The sequence below is a fragment of the Lutjanus erythropterus genome, chromosome 18 (assembly GCF_056507025.1).
Source record: "Lutjanus erythropterus isolate fLutEry1 chromosome 18, fLutEry1.hap2, whole genome shotgun sequence".
Lineage (NCBI taxonomy): Eukaryota > Metazoa > Chordata > Actinopteri > Lutjaniformes > Lutjanidae > Lutjanus > Lutjanus erythropterus.
In genome coordinates this window covers 20,529,863-20,538,048 of record NC_139334.1, presented here as the reverse complement: position 1 = coordinate 20,538,048, position 8,186 = coordinate 20,529,863, and the positions used below count along the sequence as shown (strand labels likewise).

At 38.6% G+C, this 8,186-nt stretch overlaps 1 protein-coding gene across 6 annotated transcripts in view; it reads left to right on the top strand.

Moving 5' to 3' along the window:
* The first annotated feature begins 2,675 nt into the window (after nt 1-2,675).
* dtnbb (dystrobrevin, beta b) overlaps nt 2,676-8,186 on the top strand; it is a 47,216-nt gene continuing 41,705 nt past the window's right edge. For all 6 annotated transcript variants that reach the window (XM_084742546.1, XM_084742550.1, XM_084742549.1 and 3 more), the window contains exons 1-2: nt 2,676-2,878; nt 6,386-6,432. The gene's annotated coding sequence lies outside the window, so the exon portion shown is untranslated. The remainder of the gene's footprint in view (nt 2,879-6,385; nt 6,433-8,186) is intronic.

The window sequence follows — 8,186 nt, the reverse complement described above, 5'->3', positions numbered from 1 at the left end:
TTTGTTTGGTTATTGGGTCATAACTGAAATTATGAGTACTCCACTTTGACAAATTATTTGGATGATGGACCGCTTATTACATTACTTACAAAAAAATGTTAAATGTTGATGTTATTGTATTGATTATAATACACTATAATTCTAATTCTTGCCCAGAAATGTCAGCAAATGATCAGCAATGAAGTATTATGATGCTTGACCGCATAGGTCATTATAAAATGTAGAAAGTATTATGAATATTTAGTCATTGTAGCTATAATTATACAGTGCCATAGGCACAATATAAGACATTTTTAAGTATGTTAATAATGCGTTATAGATATAGGCATCTAAGCAAGTGTTACCAACACTTCACTTTAAAATGGACTTTTTGCAGACAATTGGGAGAATTATCCTCCATTTAAATGTGGTAAGAATGGTTTTAAGCACAAAATAAATACTGTATCACGTTTATAAAAATGTACAATAATGTATGTGTGTGATGAACCAGCACATTTGTGGTGTGAACACTGTGTTGTAGCTGCATTATGATGATTTTAACACAGTATGAATGCTTACCTTACCACATACGAACATGCAAAAAGGCCAGTGTGAAGAGTTACCTCGGCAGGTTCTTCAGGTGTTTGTGCTGATTGCAAATTAAGACGCATCAACTATGTTTTGAAATCTCCTGGAGGTGCAACGTAGGCCTGTTTTATAGCAATTATTTCCAAGGTAATATGCCAAAGTCACCTTAAAGAAAACAAAATAATCAGAACTTGTTTTTAATGTTTGACTAGTTAATCAAAGTAATATATTTTAATTAATATATTTTAATATAAAAATAAATCTATTTGCTAATTGTTTTTGAAAATCAACAGGGTATTTACTATGATAATATATTGGCTGTCCATTTTTCCTATGATTTTGTCTAGACTGGACAGACCACCGTACAGACAGTAACTTGACTTTTTATAACTCAAATTGCCCAGGTATCAATATTCTGTATGGCCCAGGTTTTTTCAGTGGATCCATTGGTCTATATTTTTCCATAGAGATGTTGTCTAATATGTGTCTCGTCATTTTAGCTGTCTACATTTGTGTCATTACCTTACGAAAACAAAAAAAAAACATGTTTTTAAAGCACCATTTTTAGATCAGTGGATTGATTAAAGTCCATTTTTAAATGTATTTGTTATTAAATGGGGGTGATGTCTTGTGGAAAATTGGTTTGACGGTGTTAGGTCTAGAGTCAGGAGGGGTTTCCACACATTTAGTATAGTCATTTCACTAAAACTGGTGTACCAGTAACACAGATTTAATTCACCGCCCCATAAATATTTAGGTCTTAATTGGTTGACTGTGATGTTAGGATGCTGTATTTACTCATGTAGAGTCGGGGACAGGACTGCACTGCAAAAAAAAAAAAACAATTAACAAAAACATTCAATCAACCCTAAAAGGCAGCTGAAATCTTTGTTAATAAGGACTGAAACCTGAGTCAGGCAGGCAGCAGTCCTCTCTGTCATTGAAGTTACCTGTTGTGTGTGCATTCAGAGGAGCAGTTCATATAGAGCTGACTGTGGGGTTTGAAGTGTCATGGGCAATCTCCACCCTTTTAAAATGTCACATTTATCACTAGGTGAATTTGTTTAATATGTCTGTGTCATTTTGTCTCCATTTAAACTCCGGGTGAATGTAATATAGTAATCAGCACTTGTAAACAAAGTGTATTTTATCAAAAGTTATAGACTATTATGAATAAATAATGAAAATAAAAGCATTTTGTGTCTTTATTTGTGTTTATCTCGCAGTAGGCTTCAAGGGGAAGACACGATGAGTACTAAAGAGCACTAAATTGTTTTGGATTTGACTTGAGGCTTTAAAATGTAAAAACAGAGCAAAAACTAGTTGTGGAGTAAAGGAAGTGGTCATTTAGGAGGCAGGAGTGGTCTAATATCAGTTTGCCTCTGGTTCTGGAAATAAAACTCCCATGATTTTTGCCCGTAGACAGTGTTTTGTGACTCACAGTTGAAGAGCTTCTGCAGCTTTTACTCTCAAGGTTGAATCATCAGTAAAAGAAAAATAAACAAAATCAGAATCAGGCCATATTACAGAAACTTTCCATGTTAAGTCTTAAGATAGAAAGAGTCTAGGATTTTTCCCAATTTGGTGCTAGTAAATCCTAACTAACTTTTGGAATCAGGGGCCTCATTACAGAAACTTCCTAAGTCTGAAATCATATCTCATTTTCCTAAGTCAGGAAAAGGAAACTTTTCTTTAGCTCCTCTCCAGTGGCTCCCTGTGACTTTGGCAAAAAATTATATGGAAATGAATCATGGTTATTTCTTTTCTCCATTGTGAAAAAAACAGAAAATACATTTCATGTGGATTAAACCAGCTAGCTAGCACTATCTTTAGCTACTGTTAGCTATGACTGTGTTAATGTTTTTTATAGATCTGTCTATTTTGAGTCCCCTGTCTTTATGAAAGCTCAATATGAAATAACAGTAGTGTCCCTTTAAATTCAATTTAATCTGTGTTTCATGTTTTTTCTCCTCTCTATTTTTGAGGCTCATAATTCAGAGTAAAAGCAGCAATAGTAGTAGTGCGCCTTTAACCAGCGTGCGTGCGCACATGCGTAAAGTGTAGTAGGTGGTCGCGCATGGCAGCTCCGCTCTCTCTGCCGTCCTCTGCCGCTCGGTCGCTGATGATGCCGCTCGGAGCGGAGCGGGGCGCTTGTACGTTTCTATGTGCGGCGGCTACAACCCGCAGTTCCCGAGCCTGAAGTCGAATGAGACGGGAGAGGAGGCTGAAACACGATGATGGATCGTCCGAGCCGTCTCTCATCGCTCAGACAGCTCTAACGTCGGCGGACACACGCGCGGATTCATCAAAGGTGAGAGTGCGGCGGAGGAAATATCCTCCTTATTCACCCTGGACCACTTATCCTCCTCCCCATCTGATGCTGCTGCTGCTGCTGCTGCCGAGGATGATGATGATGATGATGGTGATGCTCTAAACGCAACCTGCGTGATTTTCCTCCGGTAAAGGCCAGTTCAGTCCACAGCTATGCTTCTCACTCGGCTGCTGAGACACCAGTGAGAGCTGAAAAAGATGCGGGATTGCCATTGTTTCTTATCCCCCAAAATTTTATGGGCATCACGACACAGCGTTCCCATTGCGGAAATAAGGTAAATAGGCAGTTAAACCAGCAATATGGCTGCGTTTGTGCCCCGCCGTCGCTTCAGAAGTGAATTTTAAGTGTTGCAGGGCTGCTCACGGTGAGATTTGAGGCTTGTAGAAACCGAGAAGTGGATGATATCAGCGGAAGGGAGGTACTGCAGTAACCGAGTCCTTATGTTGACTCGCGTCAAAGGATGTTGTCATTACCTCGGAGCTGAAGGTGCGGTTACAGTAAAAAATGCACCTTTACGGGCCTATAATGAGAAACACACAGTCTTATAGTATAAAAAAAAGAGCTGACATCAAAATATCTGTGAGTTTTTTGTAATTTATGTGCATTTGACTAAAAACAAATCTCATAAATCCAGAGGTTTATCACACTGATTCTGCTCTGGTGAATTCATCCTGCCTATGAATTATTAAGAACTTGCTTCTGTTTCCTTATCTGACATGATATAATCAACTCATGTATTTCCTGCTTACATTTTTTTCTGATCCTCGCCTGCCAATCCAAGGCCCGAGTTGCCTACTCATGAATTTCTGCAGTTACTTCACAGGCTGAATATTTACAATGAACCATTGTGTTATTTTGCTGACATGTGTCTGCTGGATCTCCCACTGCATAGCAAATGTTTTCTGGCTCCTTTTCCCCAAAGTGTATACAACAGCAGCAGCAGCAGCAGCAGCAGCAGCAGTGCTCCTCTGTCTGACATATCATCCTCTGAAAATGCACAAATAGCCCACAGTGTGTGTTGCCCCGTTCAGGACCCCATTTAATATGTCATTATGCTGACCAAGTGTTTTCAAGTGTCCTGACTGAGTTATTGTCATGATTTGCCCACTGAGCTATAAAGAGCTGTAACACCGTTTGAGGGCATTAAAACTGCTGTTAAATTTAGCACAAAGTGGTTTATCGTTGTCTTAGAAAGCAGCTGTGTATGGTGGAATAATTACAGCTTAAAAAATGAGGGGTGCAAGAAAATATCAGTACACTTTAGTGTTGCATTATTTTGTTTTGTGATGCTGTATCGATCCTCAAAAACACTGTATTGTAATATCGTGATGCACGCAAAGATTCCTTTTGTTGTGTTTAAACCTGGACTGCTAGATAGCAGTGTTGTCATCGGTTTTCAAAAAGTAAAAAGTCCTTCAAACTCAGATTTTATGCAAATGGTGGTGACTGTTTTTCTTAAATTAGATTTAAAAAATTGCGATATATCATGCTGCTTACAATATCGCAGTATATCACAAAATATTCAGTATCATGATATGTATACTTGCCAGTTCACAGCCCCAGAAATATTCTAATCACGAGTGAGATTTTATGCTTTCTCTTTTTCATATCACTGTAAATTCAGGATTTTTTTTTTTGTTGTTGGTTGGAAAAAAACAAGATGTTTAATGATGTCACTTTGAATTCTGGCAAATCTCACCATTATTTTCATTGTCAGTTATGGATGTAATACCAAAAACTCAAGATACACTAATACCATGATTAAAAAAAAATCCACAATACCATATTTAGAGCGATATTAAAAATGATGAAAATATACATCGGATATGTGCAGCATTTTTTTTTATGTCTAACATCTGCTTTTCCTTTCAACCAAAAGTGCTTCTGCTTTACCTCTTTAACAAAAGTATTCAGCCGTGACTTAAGCATGTACAAAAAATTGACAGTGAATGCTTGAATTCTGTCTTTACATTGCAAAACAAAAACAATGCAGCAGTCAGTAGCACTCCTTTTATAAAATAGAATAAATATTATAAGATAAAACAATTAACCACCTCATATCATATTGCTACAGCTCATGATGGTGTCAAGACATTTTTTTATTGCAATGTCGTGATATTTAATATATCGTTACATTTCTATTATTGATTCATTCTCCAATTATTTTCTCAATTAATCAATTGCTTTTTTGTCTATGAAATGTCAGAAAATGGCAAAAAATGTCTGTAATAACTTACTAGAACCCAAAGGGGATGTCTTTAAATGTCTTGTTTTGTCCTTTCTAAATGTAAAGACATTCAATTTATGATCATATATGACACAGAAAAGTATTCAGTTTTCACATTTGAGAAGCTGCAACCAACAGATTTTGGGCATTCTTGCTTAAAAAAAGACCAAAATTATCATTAGCTCTCATCATGGGCTTTTCATTTACTGCTTTTTGACATTTCGTAGACAATTAACTGATGAAAGGTACAGGTGGCAGTTCTAGAGAGAGAGAAAGAAGTTGACTGCCGAGTTTAATTCCCAGGTCGTCAAGTCACCGACATTCTGGATTGGTGGCTGAAGATGGTTGATTGTTCGCTCTCATTCCCAGGTGGTGAAATACTTTTGCTGATTACAAGAATACAAGAGTAAACAAAGTCTTAACACTTCATGGTTATTATGGAACTTTTTCAGAATGACACCAAAAACAAACTGCGTACCCCAGCTTTAAGTGAGAAAATACTACATTTGTATTTTACCTTTTGTTGTAAATAATAAATGACATAATGCTTGACTTGAATAACACTGGATTTCAGTGGACGTGGTCCTGTTAAAGGCCCTTACTGGTGCCTGTAACCAGCAGCAAGAACCTCTCAACACAAGCCAGAGTAGCAAGTTAGTGACTCAAAAGAGGCTCTGTCATAACAGCAGAGATCAGCGTGAGAGGAAGAGTGCCTCTAAAACAAGGACTGATGCTAAACAAAAGCCAAAAAATAGAGAAATCCTCCGTGTCTTTAGGCTTTGAAGGTAGCAGAACCCTGGCTGCACAGTCAGCGAACGCGCCGTGTTTGGGACGCTTTGGTCCACCGGTCCGTCCTATGGCGTCCGGTGCTTCTCACTCATTGGCCAGCTGTGATGTGCATTGTGTCCGTCATCATTAAGCGGTTCCTTTGCAGCTCAGTCGGTGTCATTAGCCCACAGGATGCAGTCACTGCTGAGCGGGATGTCATAGAGAATTATCATTTGCACAGACCATGGGCGCTGGAGTGTTCCCCAGCCAGCTCACCAATATCTCTACAGGAAGAAGAGGGAGGGGAAACAAAAGCACAAATTGAGAGTTAATGAAGTCCTTGAAGGAGGGAGAGAGGGGAGATGTTAATTACTTATTTAAAAGTCAACTACATTTTGTCGGCGTGGAATAGCTTATCTCTCACGGTAATGGTGACATCAAGTCGAAAGACACCCTCGCTAACTCTCTCAATGTGGCTTTTTTCTTCGCAGGGTCGACGTTCAGGGCTTCAGTTTGTTTGACATTCAGCCAGTGACAGGTAAATATTTTAAAATCTTCAGAACCTCAGATACACAATCCTAAAATTATTTCTTGTGTGGTAAAAGACACAGTGTCATCTGTCATGTATGTGCTTAAAACGACAATACTACACTCTTAGAAATAAATTAGAACCGTAAAGTGTTTTGGCTTGTCCCCATGTGGTTTCACCCTTTCAGAGAGTTCTACCTAGAACCCCAGCATAAAGGGTTTTTACCTAGAATCATCTGTGAAAGGTTCCCCCTAAAACCACCCTGGAGAGGATCTACAGAGAACCGTTCTATGGTGTAATGGTTCCTCCGAGAACCCTTTGGGGCATCTATCCAGAACCATTCCATCTTCTAAGGGTGTTAATAATTTTTTATATTCCAAGGGTTTTATCTTGAACCTACGCAGGGGGTTCTACTGAGAACCTTTTTAGATTCAAAGGGTTTTTATCTAGAACACACTCAAGGGGATCTACCAGCAGCTTTTCAATACTCCAAGGGTTTTATCTAGAACCCACCCAAAGGGTTCTACCAAGAATCCTTTTATATTATGGTACAAAGAACCATTGACAAGAGAGTTCTTTGAGTTCTTGAAGAATTCTTTCTACCAAAAAGGGTTCTTTGGTTGAGAACAGTTCTAAGTGGAGCCCTTAGTCCCTTGCCGAATCCTTTCTTCAAAAAAAGGTTCTTCAGAAGCAAAATGGTTCTATGTAGAACCTCAGCGATTCAGAAAGAACCCTTTTGGAAACCTTATTTGTAAAGTATGTGTATTTCCCAGGACATTATACCACACATTTAGGCCACTAACATATTAATACTTGTGTTAAATATCTTCATTTCATAAGAACACAGGTTATAGTTACTGTTAAAGAGTAACTGAAGATGTGTGTCTCAAATTAACATTAAAATCCCAGATGACACGTTCTGAAGTGTGGTAAAGTGAAGGAATGAATAAAACAAGTAAACCTGTATTTCTTCAGAGGGAACACTGTCGAGCTCTACTCTGAAACAAAAACAGCTCGAACAATGAATCCTTTTTGAAAACACACAACAGAACACAACGCTGAGGTAGAATCAGGTGTCAGCACAAAAGTTAAATTGTTCAACAGATGCAGATCCTTTTGTTTCGATGGAGACGAGTGTCCTTTTTTGTTCCTCTGTGCAGCATCTGATCCCTGCAACCTGGAGATTAAAGTCTGTGCGGGGAGGATTCGGTTTTGACAGCAGACGAATGTGAGCTTTGTGCAGCTGATTTTAACGCTAAATACGGATTGTCAATACACCTTTTAAGGAAGAGTTTGACATTTCGGCAAAGGCACTTATTTTCCTTCTTTCCAGTTAGCTCAGTTTAGCACAAAACAAGAGGACTCCCCATTCTTGTGACCGCCCATTATTCCAAAACCCATATAGACATGTCTCATTGGATCAGAAGCCCATTATCCCGTAAACAAACCCCCATTACTCAGAAAATACACTGTTGTTTGGTGTAAGGCCAGAAAGGAAGCCTGTTAAGGGCAAAAGCCCCACTGATTCAGCACCATAGAGAGGGCAGGTAGTTACTAAACTAATAACTGCAAGGACAGTGTGCATTTTCGGAACATAGGGCCTTTAGAGCAGTGGCCATTTATTTTCCGGATAATGGATTTTCAGTCCAAGGGGACATGTTTCCAGTCTTTATGTTAAGCTAAGCTAATAGGCTCCTGGTATTTACCTGACAGATTTAAATGTGTTATCAATCTTCTGATCTAATTCATGCCAAGAAAGCAAA